Consider the following 21,127-nt stretch of genomic DNA (forward strand, 5'->3'; position numbering starts at 1 on the left):
TACGGCAATCCACCAAAAAACACACAGAAGAAGAAGAAGAAGCGGGATGACGTCACCGCGTGACGAGGCGGTTCAAGCAGCTGCGCGGGAAAAAACAACAACAAACAAAACAGCCGCGTGGGAACGTTAGGAGGAACCAGAACCAGAACCAGAACCAGAACCACCGGGACCAGGTCTGAACCGGGACCAGGACCAGGACCAGGACCGGGACCGGGACCAGGACCAGGTCTGAACCAGGACCAGGACCGTGATGGTCCAGGACTTCCACGTGGTCCGGTGCTGCACCTGCCAGACCTTCCAGGTGCAGCAGGTAAATACTAAATACATCCTTGTGCTGAGATAAATATCAGCTCCATCCTGTTAAAACGGAATTAAAATACCTGGTTTAACAATGTCTAAAGACAGAAACGAGAGAGAAAAACTAAACTTAGAACATAAAATAAAATACCTGGTTTAACAATGTCTAAAGACAGAAACGAGAGAGAGAAACTAAACTTAGAAGAGAAAATAAAATACCTGGTTTAACAATGTCTAAAGACAGAAACGAGAGAGAAAAACAAAACACAGAAGAGAAAATAGATAGTATGAAAAAATCTCTGGCGCCCCCTGGTGGTGGAACCCTGCTGGTACAACAACAGAACCTGGACCAGGTCCTGCAGGTCTGGTTACCATGGTTACCATGGTTACCAGACCTGCAGGTCCTGGTGATCAGCGCTCTGGCGCCCCCTGGTGGTGGAAACCTGCTGGTACAACAATGACATGAGGACATGACGACATGAGGAAAAAGTTGAAATTTTGAGGAAAAAGTTGAAATTTTGAGGAAAAAGTTGAAATTTTGAGGAAAAAGTCGAGAAAAAAGTTGAAATTTTGAGGAAAAAGTTGAAATTTTGAGGAAAAAGTTGAAATTTTGAGGAAAAAGTTGAAATTTTGAGGAAAAAGTTGAAATTTTGAGGAAAAAGTCAAGAAAAAAGTTGAAATTTTGAGGAAAAAGTTGAAATTTTGAGGAAAAAGTCGAGAAAAAAGTCGAAATTTTGAGGAAAAAGCTCACGAACGCACGAAACAACGCACGCAAAACGCACGAAAAAATGCACGCAAAACGCACAAACGCACGAAAAAACGCACGCACAAACGCACCATGACCACTGGCTTATGAGAGATCTCTATTCTCTGCAGAATCCTACTGACAAAAGCAGAAGGCAAATCTAAACTAGTATTCTGTAAATCTCTTTATGTTCCTCCTCACATGATTAAAAAGGTAAATTCTGTCATTTTTAACTTAATCTGGAAAAATAAGACCCACTACCTTAATAAATCTGTGACGGTTAAAGAATATAATATATAAAAATGGTGGATTGAAAGCTGCTGATTCTGAATCCATGATTGGTGTATTTATTTATTTAAAGTGAATTGGATAAAAGCTTTTAACCTGAGTCCATATGGTTCCACATACCAAAATATATTGTCCAAAATGTTGGAGGATTAGAATTTTTGTTGAGATGTGACTTTGAAATAACTAAACTGCCAATCAAATTGTCTAATTTCCATAAACAAACACTGCTCTAGCGCAACAGCTCCCCCTGGTGGAATAACAGAAGCATCACTATTAACACAGCTCCCCCTGGTGGAATAACAGAAGCATCACTATTAACAGACCTGATTTAAACCAGAATGGGATGATAAGAAAGTCCTATAGTCAAGGGCGTAGGTTTGGTCTCAACATTATAGGGAGGATATAACAGAATAACCTGCATGTACTTTTACTGGGGACGGACATTAATCAGACCAAACAGATCGGGTGAACGGGGGTCAGGGCGACATTTGTCACAAATATGAACCTAATTAATTGATAGGCTAAATGATCAATGCAAAATAAATCTGTTAAAAAAAGTTAAAATTGTTATTTTCATGAGAGAAAGTCATCAGCCAATTTGAGGGGAAAAAAAGCAAATTCAGCAAGTGAAAAGGAGTAAATATAAGTGTGAACATAATGAAAATAATTCACTTAATAATGGTAGGGTCAATTCTATCATTACAACATTTGGGAAGACAATCTAAATGACCTTTTTATCTGAACTCATTATATAATGCAGATAAGGTTGTTTAAAAGTTGGTGGGGACGATTTGAGCCTCCTGAAGAGTTGGTGTTCTGTCCCTACCGCCCCTGCAAACCTCTGTCCCCACCGTCCCTGCAAACCTCTGTCCCTACCGCCCCTGCAAACCTCTGTCCCTACCGCCCCTGCAAACCTCTGTCCCTACCGCCCCTGCAAACCTCTGTCCCTACCGCCCCTGCAAACCTCTGTCCCTACCGTCCCTATCAAACCTCTGTCCCTACCGTCCCTGCAAACCTCTGTCCCTACCGTCCCTATCAAACCTCTGTCCCTACCGCCCCTATCAAACCTCTGTCCCTACCGTCCCTGCAAACCTCTGTCCCTACCGTCCCTATCAAACCTCTGTCCCTACCGTCCCTATCAAACCTCTGTCCCTACCGCCCCTATCAAACCTCTGTCCCTACCGTCCCTATCAAACCTCTGTCCCTACCGTCCCTATCAAACCTCTGTCCCTACCGCCCCTGCAAACCTCTGTCCCTACCGCCCCTGCAAACCTCTGTCCCTACCGCCCCTATCAAACCTCTGTCCCTACCGCCCCTGCAAACCTCTGTCCCTACCGTCCCTATCAAACCTCTGTCCCTACGTCCCTATCAAACCTCTGTCCCTACCGTCCCTATCAAACCTCTGTCCCTACCGCCCCTATCAAACCTCTGTCCCTACCGTCCCTATCAAACCTCTGTCCCTACCGTCCCTATCAAACCTCTGTCCCTACCGTCCCTATCAAACCTCTGTCCCTACCGTCCCTATCAAACCTCTGTCCCTACCGTCCCTATCAAACCTCTGTCCCTACCGTCCCTATCAAACCTCTGTCCCTACCGCCCCTATCAAACCTCTGTCCCTACCGTCCCTATCAAACCTCTGTCCCTACCGCCCCTATCAAACCTCTGTCTCTACCGTCCCTATCAAACCTCTGTCCCTACCGCCCCTATCAAACCTCTGTCCCTACCGTCCCTATCAAACCTCTGTCCCTACCGTCCCTATCAAACCTCTGTCCCTACCGCCCCTGCAAACCTCTGTCCCTACCGTCCCTATCAAACCTCTGTCCCTACCGTCCCTATCAAACCTCTGTCCCTACCGCCCCTGCAAACCTCTGTCCCTACCGTCCCTATCAAACCTCTGTCCCTACCGTCCCTATCAAACCTCTGTCCCTACCGCCCCTATCAAACCTCTGTCCCTACCGTCCCTATCAAACCTCTGTCCCTACCGCCCCTATCAAACCTCTGTCCCTACCGTCCCTATCAAACCTCTGTCCCTACCGCCCCTATCAAACCTCTGTCCCTACCGCCCCTATCAAACCTCTGTCCCTACGTCCCTATCAAACCTCTGTCCCTACCGTCCCTATCAAACCTCTGTCCCTACCGTCCCTGCAAACCTCTGTCCCTACCGCCCCTGCAAACCTCTGTCCCTACCGCCCCTGCAAACCTCTGTCCCTACCGTCCCTATCAAACCTCTGTCCCTACGTCCCTATCAAACCTCTGTCCCTACCGTCCCTGCAAACCTCTGTCCCTACCGCCCCTGCAAACCTCTGTCCCTACCGTCCCTGCAAACCTCTGTCCCTACCGTCCCTATCAAACCTCTGTCCCTACCGTCCCTATCAAACCTCTGTCCCTACGTCCCTATCAAACCTCTGTCCCTACCGTCCCTATCAAACCTCTGTCCCTACCGCCCCTATCAAACCTCTGTCCCTACCGTCCCTATCAAACCTCTGTCCCTACCGTCCCTATCAAACCTCTGTCCCTACCGTCCCTATCAAACCTCTGTCCCTACCGTCCCTATCAAACCTCTGTCCCTACCGTCCCTATCAAACCTCTGTCCCTACCGTCCCTATCAAACCTCTGTCCCTACCGCCCCTATCAAACCTCTGTCCCTACCGTCCCTATCAAACCTCTGTCCCTACCGCCCCTATCAAACCTCTGTCTCTACCGTCCCTATCAAACCTCTGTCCCTACCGCCCCTATCAAACCTCTGTCCCTACCGTCCCTATCAAACCTCTGTCCCTACCGTCCCTATCAAACCTCTGTCCCTACCGCCCCTGCAAACCTCTGTCCCTACCGTCCCTATCAAACCTCTGTCCCTACCGTCCCTATCAAACCTCTGTCCCTACCGCCCCTGCAAACCTCTGTCCCTACCGTCCCTATCAAACCTCTGTCCCTACCGTCCCTATCAAACCTCTGTCCCTACCGCCCCTATCAAACCTCTGTCCCTACCGTCCCTATCAAACCTCTGTCCCTACCGCCCCTATCAAACCTCTGTCCCTACCGTCCCTATCAAACCTCTGTCCCTACCGCCCCTATCAAACCTCTGTCCCTACCGCCCCTATCAAACCTCTGTCCCTACGTCCCTATCAAACCTCTGTCCCTACCGTCCCTATCAAACCTCTGTCCCTACCGTCCCTATCAAACCTCTGTCCCTACCGTCCCTATCAAACCTCTGTCCCTACCGCCCCTATCAAACCTCTGTCCCTACCGTCCCTGCAAACCTCTGTCCCTACCGCCCCTGCAAACCTCTGTCCCTACCGCCCCTGCAAACCTCTGTCCCTACCGTCCCTATCAAACCTCTGTCCCTACGTCCCTATCAAACCTCTGTCCCTACCGCCCCTATCAAACCTCTGTCCCTACCGTCCCTGCAAACCTCTGTCCCTACCGCCCCTGCAAACCTCTGTCCCTACCGCCCCTGCAAACCTCTGTCCCTACCGCCCCTATCAAACCTCTGTCCCTACCGCCCCTGCAAACCTCTGTCCCTACCGTCCCTATCAAACCTCTGTCCCTACGTCCCTATCAAACCTCTGTCCCTACCGTCCCTATCAAACCTCTGTCCCTACCGCCCCTATCAAACCTCTGTCCCTACCGTCCCTATCAAACCTCTGTCCCTACCGTCCCTATCAAACCTCTGTCCCTACCGTCCCTATCAAACCTCTGTCCCTACCGTCCCTATCAAACCTCTGTCCCTACCGTCCCTGCAAACCTCTGTCCCTACCGTCCCTATCAAACCTCTGTCCCTACCGCCCCTATCAAACCTCTGTCCCTACCGCCCCTATCAAACCTCTGTCCCTACCGCCCCTATCAAACCTCTGTCCCTACCGTCCCTATCAAACCTCTGTCCCTACCGTCCCTATCAAACCTCTGTCCCTACCGCCCCTATCAAACCTCTGTCCCTACCGTCCCTATCAAACCTCTGTCCCTACCGCCCCTATCAAACCTCTGTCTCTACCGTCCCTATCAAACCTCTGTCCCTACCGTCCCTATCAAACCTCTGTCCCTACCGCCCCTATCAAACCTCTGTCCCTACCGTCCCTATCAAACCTCTGTCCCTACCGTCCCTATCAAACCTCTGACCCTACCGTCCCTATCAAACCTCTGTCCCTACCGTCCCTATCAAACCTCTGTCCCTACCGTCCCTATCAAACCTCTGTCCCTACCGTCCCTATCAAACCTCTGTCCCTACCGCCCCTATCAAACCTCTGTCCCTACCGTCCCTGCAAACCTCTGTCCCTACCGTCCCTATCAAACCTCTGTCCCTACCGCCCCTATCAAACCTCTGTCCCTACCGCCCCTATCAAACCTCTGTCCCTACCGTCCCTGCAAACCTCTGTCCCTACCGCCCCTATCAAACCTCTGTCCCTACCGCCCCTATCAAACCTCTGTCCCTACCGTCCCTGCAAACCTCTGTCCCTACCGTCCCTATCAAACCTCTGTCCCTACCGTCCCTATCAAACCTCTGTCCCTACCGTCCCTATCAAACCTCTGTCCCTACCGTCCCTGCAAACCTCTGTCCCTACCGCCCCTGCAAACCTCTGTCCCTACCGTCCCTATCAAACCTCTGTCCCTACCGCCCCTATCAAACCTCTGTCCCTACCGTCCCTATCAAACCTCTGTCCCTACCGTCCCTATCAAACCTCTGACCCTACCGCCCCTATCAAACCTCTGTCCCTACCGTCCCTATCAAACCTCTGTCCCTACCGTCCCTATCAAACCTCTGTCCCTACCGTCCCTATCAAACCTCTGTCCCTACCGTCCCTATCAAACCTCTGTCCCTACCGTCCCTATCAAACCTCTGTCCCTACCGTCCCTATCAAACCTCTGTCCCTACCGCCCCTATCAAACCTCTGTCCCTACCGCCCCTATCAAACCTCTGTCCCTACCGCCTCTATCAAACCTCTGTCCCTACCGTCCCTATCAAACCTCTGTCCCTACCGTCCCTATCAAACCTCTGTCCCTACCGTCCCTATCAAACCTCTGTCCCTACCGCCCCTATCAAACCTCTGTCCCTACCGTCCCTATCAAACCTCTGTCCCTACCGTCCCTGCAAACCTCTGTCCCTACCGTCCCTATCAAACCTCTGTCCCTACCGTCCCTATCAAACCTCTGTCCCTACCGTCCCTATCAAACCTCTGTCCCTACCGTCCCTATCAAACCTCTGTCCCTACCGTCCCTATCAAACCTCTGTCCCTACCGCCCCTATCAAACCTCTGTCCCTACCGCCCCTATCAAACCTCTGTCCCTACCGCCCCTATCAAACCTCTGTCCCTACCGTCCCTATCAAACCTCTGTCCCTACCGTCCCTATCAAACCTCTGTCCCTACCGCCCCTATCAAACCTCTGTCCCTACCGTCCCTTTATGTCCCTACCGTCCCTATCAAACCTCTGTCCCTACCGTCCCTTTATGTCCCTACCGTCCCTATCAAACCTCTGTCCCTACCGCCCCTATCAAACCTCTGTCCCTACCGCCCCTATCAAACCTCTGTCCCTACCGTCCCTATCAAACCTCTGTCCCTACCGTCCCTATCAAACCTCTGTCCCTACCGTCCCTATCAAACCTCTGTCCCTACCGTCCCTATCAAACCTCTGTCCCTACCGCCCCTATCAAACCTCTGTCCCTACCGCCCCTATCAAACCTCTGTCCCTACCGTCCCTATCAAACCTCTGTCCCTACCGTCCCTATCAAACCTCTGTCCCTACCGCCCCTGCAAACCTCTGTCCCTACCGCCCCTATCAAACCTCTGTCCCTACCGTCCCTATCAAACCTCTGTCCCTACCGTCCCTATCAAACCTCTGTCCCTACCGTCCCTATCAAACCTCTGTCCCTACCGCCCCTGCAAACCTCTGTCCCTACCGCCCCTATCAAACCTCTGTCCCTACCGCCCCTATCAAACCTCTGTCCCTACCGCCCCTGCAAACCTCTGTCCCTACCGCCCCTATCAAACCTCTGTCCCTACCGTCCCTATCAAACCTCTGTCCCTACCGTCCCTATCAAACCTCTGTCCCTACCGTCCCTATCAAACCTCTGTCCCTACCGCCCCTATCAAACCTCTGTCCCTACCGTCCCTATCAAACCTCTGTCCCTACCGTCCCTATCAAACCTCTGTCCCTACCGTCCCTATCAAACCTCTGTCCCTACCGTCCCTATCAAACCTCTGTCCCTACCGTCCCTATCAAACCTCTGTCCCTACCGTCCCTATCAAACCTCTGTCCCTACCGCCCCTATCAAACCTCTGTCCCTACCGTCCCTGCAAACCTCTGTCCCTACCGCCCCTATCAAACCTCTGTCCCTACCGTCCCTATCAAACCTCTGTCCCTACCGTCCCTATCAAACCTCTGTCCCTACCGTCCCTATCAAACCTCTGTCCCTACCGTCCCTATCAAACCTCTGTCCCTACCGCCCCTATCAAACCTCTGTCCCTACCGTCCCTATCAAACCTCTGTCCCTACCGCCCCTATCAAACCTCTGTCCCTACCGCCCCTATCAAACCTCTGTCCCTACCGCCCCTATCAAACCTCTGTCCCTACCGTCCCTATCAAACCTCTGTCCCTACCGTCCCTATCAAACCTCTGTCCCTACCGTCCCTATCAAACCTCTGTCCCTACCGTCCCTATCAAACCTCTGTCCCTACCGTCCCTATCAAACCTCTGTCCCTACCGCCCCTATCAAACCTCTGTCCCTACCGTCCCTATCAAACCTCTGTCCCTACCGTCCCTGCAAACCTCTGTCCCTACCGTCCCTATCAAACCTCTGTCCCTACCGTCCCTGCAAACCTACGCCCTTCACTATATGTTACTGACTTGTTGGATGTAAATGGCAATTTATTGCAATTTAATACATTTGTAGAAAAGTTTAGTTTAAATTGCTCTTATAGAGAATTAAATAAAATCTGTAGAGTTATTCCACTTTATTCCACTTCCCTTGAATTACATGATAAAACATATTCTTACATATTCAAATGTCATTGTCAAACTGCCTGATTTAAAAGTCGTGAATTGAAATTTGGTGAAAGAAAATGTAATAACAAAGTAGTTGGAAATGTGTTTAAAGAAAAGCTATTCAATGATATCAAAAAATCAACAAAAATAAAGATATCAGATAATAAAGTAACGTTAACAAAGATATAAAATAAAGTAACGTTAACAAAGATATAAAATAAAGTAACGTTAACAAAGACAAACAGCAGTTTCTTAAATGGACAATTTCACCCAAAGCAAAAGAAATTCAGTTTAAAATAATAAACTATATTTATCCTGCAGCTGAAACCCTCAGGAGAAGGTTTTAAAGTAGATCCTTGTGTATTTAGTAAAACAGAACACGAAACAATTGAACATTTATTCTTTTCTTGTTCGGTCACAAAGCTTTTTTAAAGATGTTTATTCTGGTTAAAGATTGGGAACAACAGCTGTTTTAGTTTCAGGTTATCATTTATATAATAATATGGATTAATTATTATATATATTATAATTATTATTATATATTATAATTAATATGGACGGTCTGTCAAAGAAGGTTCAGGATGGTGAACATAATTCTAACTTTGGGTAAATATCATATACATAAAAATAAATGGAAAAACAGCAAACCTCCATAGTCTGTTTTAAAAACGAAATAAAAAGTTATATAACATCTATTAAGGTACTTTCAAAAGAAAATCAGTCTATAAATGATTTATGTGAAACCATGTTAGAGTCTCTTGCTCTTTAAGATACAATATAGATTTACATATTCGCTTGTGTGTTGTGAACTTATGTTTCAGTTGCAAACTAATGTTTTTTTTTTGTTTTTTTTAGAAACTTTATTGAAAAGTCAGACGTCACAATTAGTGAAAACACATTTATTTATTTTATTTAGGATCCCCATTAGCTGTTACACTTGGCAACAGCTATTCTTCCTGGGCTCCTCAAAATATCATACAAAATACATACAAAAACATTGAATTACAAATAAAAATACAAATATTGCAAGAGAGAACAATTCATTACAGCATAAAGAAAGTTAAAAGTTAAATTACAATATTTTCATTGTGTATAAGAAAGTGTACATGTGCAATTACAACAGTAATAATAACCAACAATTAAACAAATGTAGTACATATAATGACGCCTACCAATGCTTTATTTATTAATTTAAATACATTAAAATTCTGGGATCTAGATTATATCATTATATTATTGATTATATATAAAGCAGATGGTAGATGTTCTCAGAGCTGTTCTAATCCACCAGAGTAAATCTGAACTAAGGAACAGATGTGTTTAAGAACCAAAAGTAAAGAAAACTGTTTCCGTGAAAGGTGTTAAATTGTGGAATTGCTGTGATAAGGATTTAAGAATATGTACCTCAATTTATGTTTTCAAAAAAAAGTTTAAATATAAAACGATAAACAGTTATAAAGAAATGTGTTAATTATGTTGGTATAGCCCAGGGATCAGCAGCCCGCGGCTCTAGCGCCGCATGTGGCTCTTTAGCGCCGCCCTAGTGGCTCCTGGAGCTTTTTCAAATAGGTTTGACCTTTTTTTTCCTTTATTTCTTTCTTTTCATTCTCTTTTTTCCTTCCCTTTTTTCTCTTTTTTTCCCTTTTTTTCTTCTTTTTTCCTTTTTTTCTGTTTTTTCTTCCTTTTTCCTTTCCTTTTTAATCTCGACATTTTTAATTTTTTCTCTAAATTTCGACTTTTTTCTCAACATTTCAACTGTTTTCTCGACATTTCAACTGTTTTCTCAAGATTATACTTCAACATTAATCTTGACATTTCGACTTTTTCTCGAAATTGCGACTTTTTTCTCGAAAAATCTCCCCCAGTTGTAACTAATACAGAAACATGCAGCATGTGTTCCTTCATTCTAATTCTGATACAAGACTTTTCATTTTTTTGGGGCTCCAGAAATATTAGTTTTTTGTGTTTTTGGTCCAATATGGATCTAAAACATTTTGGGTCTTGAAGAGAAAGAGGGTTTTTTTGTGTAAGATTTTGGATTTGTGGAATTTAGCAAAGTCTTAATCAACAAGTTAATAATAAATGTTTCTTTTGGCTTCAAGTTGAACGGAAGTGAGGCTGCAGCGGACTGGAGGGACGGGCCCTCAGAGTAAAGGACGGTGTCATCGGCATATGCATGGATTAAAACCTGGTTATGTGGTTGATGTAGATGGAGAATAGTGTTGGGCCTAGAATAGAACCCTGAGGAACCCCTCTGGTGATGGTGAGAGGGGCTGATGTAGATGGAGAATAGTGCTGGGCCTAGAATAGAACCCTGAGGAACCCCTTTGGTGATGGTGAGAGGGGCTGATGTGAAGGTTTCAGACTTATCTTAAGTTCCTGGGTTTTGTCTTGCAGGTGAAGAAGGTGAAGAAGTGGATCTGCAAAGTTTGTGGTCAGAAACAGTCGCTGCTGCGGGTGAGAACGGTTTTATTATTATTATTATTATTACCACTAACCCTGCGTTCACACTGACACTAGGGCAAAAATAAAATCCCAATTTTTTTCTCTGAAAACCAGATTTTGGATTTAGATTTTTTTGGTAAAACTACAAAAGACAATGGAATCAATTGTTTCAAATATTTTATCTTTATTTTTAAAGAAAAATAGCAAACAAATGTCCCTATTGGGAATGAAGTGCAATTGAAAGATCCTGTAAATCCTCCTTGAGTTTAGTAAAGTGACAACATTTACAGTTTTCTGACCAAACAAAGACTAGACGAGTCCGTCTGTAATGCAGCTGCAGAAAAGGAACATCCATTTTACCATTTTCCTTTTTTTAACATCGTCTTGATTAATAAATCCCATTTAGATTTAAAATCGATTAATCGCACAGCCCTAACTACTTTCATCTATACCTCTACTTTCATCTATACCTCTACTTTCATCTATACCTCTACTTTCATCTACCTCTACTTTCATCTACCTCTACTTTCATCTATACCTCTACTTTCATCTATACCTCTACTTTCATCTACCTCTACTTTCATCTACCTCTACTTTCATCTATACCTCTACTTTCATCTATACCTCTACTTTCATCTATACCTCTACTTTCATCTACCTCTACTTTCATCTACCTCTACTTTCATCTATACCTCTACTTTCATCTACCTCTACTTTCATCTATACCTCTACTTTCATCTATACCTCTACTTTCATCTATACCTCTACTTTCATCTACCTCTACTTTCATCTATACCTCTACTTTCATCTATACCTCTACTTTCATCTACCTCTACTTTCATCTATACCTCTACTTTCATCTACCTCTACTTTCATCTATACCTCTACTTTCATCTATACCTCTACTTTCATCTACCTCTACTTTCATCTACCTCTACTTTCATCTATACCTCTACTTTCATCTATACCTCTACTTTCATCTACCTCTACTTTCATCTACCTCTACTTTCATATACCTCTACTTTCATCTATACCTCTACTTTCATCTATACCTCTACTTTCATATACCTCTACTTTCATCTATACCTCTACTTTCATCTATACCTCTACTTTCATCTACCTCTACTTTCATCTATACCTCTACTTTCATCTACCTCTACTTTCATCTATACCTCTACTTTCATCTATACCTCTACTTTCATCTATACCTCTACTTTCATCTACCTCTACTTTCATCTACCTCTACTTTCATCTATACCTCTACTTTCATCTATACCTCTACTTTCATCTACCTCTACTTTCATCTATACCTCTACTTTCATCTATACCTCTACTTTCATCTACCTCTACTTTCATCTACCTCTACTTTCATCTACCTCTACTTTCATCTATACCTCTACTTTCATCTATACCTCTACTTTCATCTATACCTCTACTTTCATCTACCTCTACTTTCATCTATACCTCTACTTTCATCTATACCTCTACTTTCATCTATACCTCTACTTTCATCTACCTCTACTTTCATCTACCTCTACTTTCATCTACCTCTACTTTCATCTATACCTCTACTTTCATCTATACCTCTACTTTCATCTATACCTCTACTTTCATCTATACCTCTACTTTCATCTACCTCTACTTTCATCTACCTCTACTTTCATCTATACCTCTACTTTCATCTATACCTCTACTTTCATCTATACCTCTACTTTCATCTACCTCTACTTTCATCTATACCTCTACTTTCATCTATACCTCTACTTTCATCTATACCTCTACTTTCATCTATACCTCTACTTTCATCTACCTCTACTTTCATCTATACCTCTACTTTCATCTATACCTCTACTTTCATCTATACCTCTACTTTCATCTATACCTCTACTTTCATCTATACCTCTACTTTCATCTATACCTCTACTTTCATCTATACCTCTACTTTCATCTATACCTCTACTTTCATCTATACCTCTACTTTCATCTATACCTCTACTTTCATCTACCTCTACTTTCATCTATACCTCTACTTTCATCTATACCTCTACTTTCATCTATACCTCTACTTTCATCTACCTCTACTTTCATCTATACCTCTACTTTCATCTATACCTCTACTTTCATCTATACCTCTACTTTCATCTATACCTCTACTTTCATCTACCTCTACTTTCATCTACCTCTACTTTCATCTACCTCTACTTTCATCTATACCTCTACTTTCATCTATACCTCTACTTTCATCTATACCTCTACTTTCATCTATACCTCTACTTTCATCTACCTCTACTTTCATCTACCTCTACTTTCATCTATACCTCTACTTTCATCTATACCTCTACTTTCATCTATACCTCTACTTTCATCTATACCTCTACTTTCATCTATACCTCTACTTTCATCTATACCTCTACTTTCATCTATACCTCTACTTTCATCTATACCTCTACTTTCATCTACCTCTACTTTCATCTATACCTCTACTTTCATCTATACCTCTACTTTCATCTATACCTCTACTTTCATCTATACCTCTACTTTCATCTATACCTCTACTTTCATCTATACCTCTACTTTCATCTATACCTCTACTTTCATCTACCTCTACTTTCATCTATACCTCTACTTTCATCTACCTCTACTTTCATCTATACCTCTACTTTCATCTACCTCTACTTTCATCTACCTCTACTTTCATCTACCTCTACTTTCATCTACCTCTACTTTCATCTACCTCTACTTTCATCTACCTCTACTTTCATCTACCTCTACTTTCATCTATACCTCTACTTTCATCTACCTCTACTTTCATCTATACCTCTACTTTCATCTACCTCTACTTTCATCTATACCTCTACTTTCATCTACCTCTACTTTCATCTATACCTCTACTTTCATCTATACCTCTACTTTCATCTATACCTCTACTTTCATCTACCTCTACTTTCATCTATACCTCTACTTTCATCTATACCTCTACTTTCATCTATACCTCTACTTTCATCTATACCTCTACTTTCATCTATACCTCTACTTTCATCTACCTCTACTTTCATCTATACCTCTACTTTCATCTATACCTCTACTTTCATCTATACCTCTACTTTCATCTACCTCTACTTTCATCTACCTCTACTTTCATCTATACCTCTACTTTCATCTATACCTCTACTTTCATCTATACCTCTACTTTCATCTACCTCTACTTTCATCTATACCTCTACTTTCATCTATACCTCTACTTTCATCTATACCTCTACTTTCATCTACCTCTACTTTCATCTATACCTCTACTTTCATCTATACCTCTACTTTCATCTATACCTCTACTTTCATCTACCTCTACTTTCATCTATACCTCTACTTTCATCTACCTCTACTTTCATCTATACCTCTACTTTCATCTACCTCTACTTTCATCTATACCTCTACTTTCATCTACCTCTACTTTCATCTACCTCTACTTTCATCTATACCTCTACTTTCATCTATACCTCTACTTTCATCTATACCTCTACTTTCATCTACCTCTACTTTCATCTATACCTCTACTTTCATCTACCTCTACTTTCATCTACCTCTACTTTCATCTATACCTCTACTTTCATCTACCTCTACTTTCATCTATACCTCTACTTTCATCTACCTCTACTTTCATCTACCTCTACTTTCATCTACCTCTACTTTCATCTATACCTCTACTTTCATCTATACCTCTACTTTCATCTATACCTCTACTTTCATCTATACCTCTACTTTCATCTATACCTCTACTTTCATCTATACCTCTACTTTCATCTACCTCTACTTTCATCTACCTCTACTTTCATCTACCTCTACTTTCATCTATACCTCTACTTTCATCTATACCTCTACTTTCATCTATACCTCTACTTTCATCTATACCTCTACTTTCATCTATACCTCTACTTTCATCTATACCTCTACTTTCATCTATACCTCTACTTTCATCTACCTCTACTTTCATCTATACCTCTACTTTCATCTATACCTCTACTTTCATCTACCTCTACTTTCATCTATACCTCTACTTTCATCTATACCTCTACTTTCATCTATACCTCTACTTTCATCTATACCTCTACTTTCATCTATACCTCTACTTTCATCTACCTCTACTTTCATCTATACCTCTACTTTCATCTATACCTCTACTTTCATCTATACCTCTACTTTCATCTATACCTCTACTTTCATCTATACCTCTACTTTCATCTATACCTCTACTTTCATCTACCTCTACTTTCATCTATACCTCTACTTTCATCTACCTCTACTTTCATCTATACCTCTACTTTCATCTATACCTCTACTTTCATCTATACCTCTACTTTCATCTATACCTCTACTTTCATCTATACCTCTACTTTCATCTATACCTCTACTTTCATCTACCTCTACTTTCATCTACCTCTACTTTCATCTACCTCTACTTTCATCTATACCTCTACTTTCATCTATACCTCTACTTTCATCTATACCTCTACTTTCATCTACCTCTACTTTCATCTACCTCTACTTTCATCTACCTCTACTTTCATCTATACCTCTACTTTCATCTATACCTCTACTTTCATCTATACCTCTACTTTCATCTACCTCTACTTTCATCTATACCTCTACTTTCATCTACCTCTACTTTCATCTATACCTCTACTTTCATCTACCTCTACTTTCATCTACCTCTACTTTCATCTATACCTCTACTTTCATCTACCTCTACTTTCATCTACCTCTACTTTCATCTATACCTCTACTTTCATCTATACCTCTACTTTCATCTATACCTCTACTTTCATCTATACCTCTACTTTCATCTACCTCTACTTTCATCTACCTCTACTTTCATCTACCTCTACTTTCATCTATACCTCTACTTTCATCTACCTCTACTTTCATCTATACCTCTACTTTCATCTATACCTCTACTTTCATCTATACCTCTACTTTCATCTACCTCTACTTTCATCTACCTCTACTTTCATCTATACCTCTACTTTCATCTATACCTCTACTTTCATCTACCTCTACTTTCATCTATACCTCTACTTTCATCTACCTCTACTTTCATCTACCTCTACTTTCATCTATACCTCTACTTTCATCTATACCTCTACTTTCATCTACCTCTACTTTCATCTATACCTCTACTTTCATCTATACCTCTACTTTCATCTATACCTCTACTTTCATCTACCTCTACTTTCATCTACCTCTACTTTCATCTATACCTCTACTTTCATCTATACCTCTACTTTCATCTACCTCTACTTTCATCTACCTCTACTATACCTCTACTTTCATCTACCTCTACTTTCATCTACCTCTACTTTCATCTACCTCTACTTTCATCTATACCTCTACTTTCATCTATACCTCTACTTTCATCTATACCTCTACTTTCATCTACCTCTACTTTCATCTACCTCTACTTTCATCTATACCTCTACTTTCATCTACCTCTACTTTCATCTATACCTCTACTTTCATCTATACCTCTACTTTCATCTATACCTCTACTTTCATCTATACCTCTACTTTCATCTATACCTCTACTTTCATCTATACCTCTACTTTCATCTATACCTCTACTTTCATCTATACCTCTACTTTCATCTATACCTCTACTTTCATCTATACCTCTACTTTCATCTATACCTCTACTTTCATCTATACCTCTACTTTCATCTACCTCTACTTTCATCTATACCTCTACTTTCATCTATACCTCTACTTTCATCTACCTCTACTTTCATCTATACCTCTACTTTCATCTACCTCTACTTTCATCTATACCTCTACTTTCAATCTACCTCTACTTTCATCTATACCTCTACTTTCATCTATACCTCTACTTTCATCTACCTCTCTACTTTCATCTACCTCTACTTTCATCTACCTCTACTTTCATCTATACCTCTACTTTCATCTATACCTCTACTTTCATCTATACCTCTACTTTCATCTACCTCTACTTTCATCTATACCTCTACTTTCATCTATACCTCTACTTTCATCTATACCTCTACTTTCATCTATACCTCTACTTTCATCTACCTCTACTTTCATCTATACCTCTACTTTCATCTATACCTCTACTTTCATCTATACCTCTACTTTCATCTATACCTCTACTTTCATCTATACCTCTACTTTCATCTATACCTCTACTTCATCTATACCTCTACTTTCATCTATACCTCTACTTGTCATCTATACCTCTACTTTCATCTATACCTCTACTTTCATCTATACCTCTACTTTCATCTATACCTCTACTTTCATCTATACCTCTACTTTCATCTATACCTCTACTTTCATCTATACCTCTACTTTCATCTACCTCTACTTTCATCTATACCTCTACTTTCATCTATACCTCTACTTTCATCTACCTCTACTTTCATCTATACCTCTACTTTCATCTATACCTCTACTTTCATCTACCTCTACTTTCATCTATACCTCTACTTTCATCTACCTCTACTTTCATCTATACCTCTACTTTCATCTATACCTCTACTTTCATCTACCTCTACTTTCATCTATACCTCTACTTTCATCTATACCTCTACTTTCATCTACCTCTACTTTCATCTATACCTCTACTTTCATCTATACCTCTACTTTCATCTATACCTCTACTTTCATCTACCTCTACTTTCATCTATACCTCTACTTTCATCTATACCTCTACTTTCATCTACCTCTACTTTCATCTATACCTCTACTTTCATCTACCTCTACTTTCATCTATACCTCTACTTTCATCTACCTCTACTTTCATCTATACCTCTACTTTCATCTACCTCTACTTTCATCTACCTCTACTTTCATCTATACCTCTACTTTCATCTATACCTCTACTTTCATCTACCTCTACTTTCATCTATACCTCTACTTTCATCTATACCTCTACTTTCATCTATACCTCTACTTTCATCTTACCTCTACTTTCATCTATACCTCTACTTTCATCTACCTCTACTTTCATCTACCTCTACTTTCATCTATACCTCTACTTTCATCTACCTCTACTTTCATCTATACCTCTACTTTCATCTATACCTCTACTTTCATCTATACCTCTACTTTCATCTATACCTCTACTTTCATCTATACCTCTACTTTCATCTATACCTCTACTTTCATCTATACCTCTACTTTCATCTACCTCTACTTTCATCTATACCTCTACTTTCATCTATACCTCTACTTTCATCTACCTCTACTTTCATCTATACCTCTACTTTCATCTATACCTCTACTTTCATCTATACCTCTACTTTCATCTATACCTCTACTTTCATCTATACCTCTACTTTCATCTACCTCTACTTTCATCTATACCTCTACTTTCATCTATACCTCTACTTTCATCTATACCTCTACTTTCATCTATACCTCTACTTTCATCTATACCTCTACTTTCATCTATACCTCTACTTTCATCTACCTCTACTTTCATCTATACCTCTACTTTCATCTACCTCTACTTTCATCTATACCTCTACTTTCATCTATACCTCTACTTTCATCTATACCTCTACTTTCATCTATACCTCTACTTTCATCTATACCTCTACTTTCATCTATACCTCTACTTTCATCTATACCTCTACTTTCATCTACCTCTACTTTCATCTATACCTCTACTTTCATCTATACCTCTACTTTCATCTACCTCTACTTTCATCTACCTCTACTTTCATCTACCTCTACTTTCATCTATACCTCTACTTTCATCTATACCTCTACTTTCATCTATACCTCTACTTTCATCTACCTCTACTTTCATCTATACCTCTACTTTCATCTATACCTCTACTTTCATCTACCTCTACTTTCATCTATACCTCTACTTTCATCTACCTCTACTTTCATCTATACCTCTACTTTCATCTATACCTCTACTTTCATCTATACCTCTACTTTCATCTACCTCTACTTTCATCTATACCTCTACTTTCATCTATACCTCTACTTTCATCTATACCTCTACTTTCATCTACCTCTACTTTCATCTACCTCTACTTTCATCTATACCTCTACTTTCATCTAACCTCTACTTTCATCTATACCTCTACTTTCATCTACCTCTACTTTCATCTACCTCTACTTTCATCTATACCTCTACTTTCATCTATACCTCTACTTTCATCTACCTCTACTTTCATCTATACCTCTACTTTCATCTATACCTCTACTTTCATCTATACCTCTACTTTCATCTATACCTCTACTTTCATCTATACCTCTACTTTCATCTACCTCTACTATACCTCTACTTTCATCTACCTCTACTTTCATCTATACCTCTACTTTCATCTATACCTCTACTTTCATCTAATACCTCCTACTTTTCATCTATACCCTCTACTTTCACTCTATACCTCTACTTTCATCTACCTCTACTTTCATCTATACCTCCTAACTTTCATCTATAACCTCTACTTTCATCATACCTCTACTTTTCATCTACCTCTACTTTCATCTATACCTCTACTTTCATCTATACCTCTACTTTCATCTACCTCATACTTTCATCTCTACCTCTACTATCATCTATACCTCTACATCATCTACCTCTACTATCATCTATACCTCTACTTTCATCTATACCTCTACTTTCATCTATACCTCTACTTTCATCTATACCTCAACTTTCATCATACCTCTACTTTCATCTATACCTCTACTTTCATCATACCTCTACTTTCATCTACCTCTACTTTCATCTATACCTCTACTTTCATCTATACCTCTACTTTCTCTATACCTCTACTTTCATCTATACCTCTTACTTTCATCTATACCTCTACTTTCATCTATACCTCTAACTTTCATCTATACCTCTACTTTCATCCTACCTCTACTTTCATCTACCTCTACTTTCATCTATACTCTCTACTTCCTCATCTATACCCTCTACTTTCATCATACCTCTACTTTCATCTACCTCTACTTTCATCTATACCTCTAACTTTCATCTACCTCTACTTTCATCTACCTCTACTTTCATCTACCTCTACTTTCATCTATACCTCTACTTCATCTATACCTCTACTTTCATCTATACCCTCTACTTTCATCTACCTCTACTTTCATCTACTCTACTTTCATTACCTCTACTTTCATCTATACCTCTACTTTCATCTATACCTCTACTTTCATCTATACCTCTACTTTCATCTACCTCTACTTTCATCTATACCTCTACTTTCATCTACCTCTACTTTCATCTATACCTCTACTTTCATCTACCTCTACTTTCATCTATACCTCTACTTTCATCTACCTCTACTTTCATCTACCTCTACTTTCATCTATACCTCTACTTTCATCTTACCTCTACTTTCATCTATACCTCTACTTTCATCTATACCTCTACTTTCATCTACCTCTACTTCATCTATACCTCTACTTTCATCTATACCTCTACTTTCATCTTACCTCTACTTTCATCTACCTCTACTTTCATCTATACCTCTACTTTCATCTATACCTCTACTTTCATCTACCTCTACTTTCATCTACTCTACTTTCATCTATACCTCTACTTTCATCTATACCTCTACCTCTTCATCTACCTCTACCTCTACTTCATCTATACCTCTACTTTCATCTATACCTCTACTTTCATCTACCTTCTACTTTCATCTATACCTCTACTTTCATCTATACCTCTACTTTCATCTACCTCTACTTTCATCTACCTCTACTTTCATCTATACCTCTACTTTCATCTATACCTCTACTTTCATCTATACCTCTACTTTCCTGTGTGACCTCTGACCCCTGTGTGACCTCTGACCCCTCCCCAGGAATATGGGCGGGGCTCCGGCGTCGACTGCCGTCGTCACGTCCAGAAACTGAACATGATTGAAGAGGAGGAGAGCTGGAGGAGGAGGAGAGACGGTCGTCACGGTAACCACCTGTCTCATCACTACACGCAGCTGGTCGTCACGGTAACCACCTGTCCATCACTCTGTCACTCACTACACGCAGCTGGTCGTCACGGTTACCACCTGTCAATCACTACACGCAGCTGGTCGTCACGGTAACCGCCTGTCACCCACTACACGCAGCTGATCGTCACGGTAACCACCTGTCAATCACTACATGCAGCTGGTTGTCACGGTAACCACCTGTCAATCATTACTAGCAGCTGATCGTCACGGTAACCACCTGTCAATCATTACTAGCAGCTGATCGTCACGGTAACCACCTGTCAATCACTCTGTCAATCACTACACGCAGCTGGTCGTCACGGTAACCACCTGTTAATCACAGCTATAACCTGTCAGTCGTGTTGTCCCGCCTGACGCCGGGCAGAGAGCCGCGGGTTTTCCACCG

The 21,127-nt window shown here is 41.4% G+C and overlaps 1 long non-coding RNA gene across 1 annotated transcript; it reads left to right on the forward strand.

Annotated features, from left to right (window-relative positions):
• Nucleotides 1–209: 209 nt before the first annotated feature.
• Nucleotides 210–20,699, forward strand: LOC133447423 (uncharacterized). The gene is made up of 3 exons (XR_009782906.1): nt 210–310; nt 10,703–10,762; nt 20,596–20,699. It is a non-coding gene; the product is annotated as an uncharacterized LOC133447423 (long non-coding RNA).
• Nucleotides 20,700–21,127: the final 428 nt, after the last annotated feature.

Source organism: Cololabis saira, chromosome 7 (assembly GCF_033807715.1).
Source record: "Cololabis saira isolate AMF1-May2022 chromosome 7, fColSai1.1, whole genome shotgun sequence".
In the NCBI taxonomy this organism is placed as follows: domain Eukaryota; kingdom Metazoa; phylum Chordata; class Actinopteri; order Beloniformes; family Belonidae; genus Cololabis; species Cololabis saira.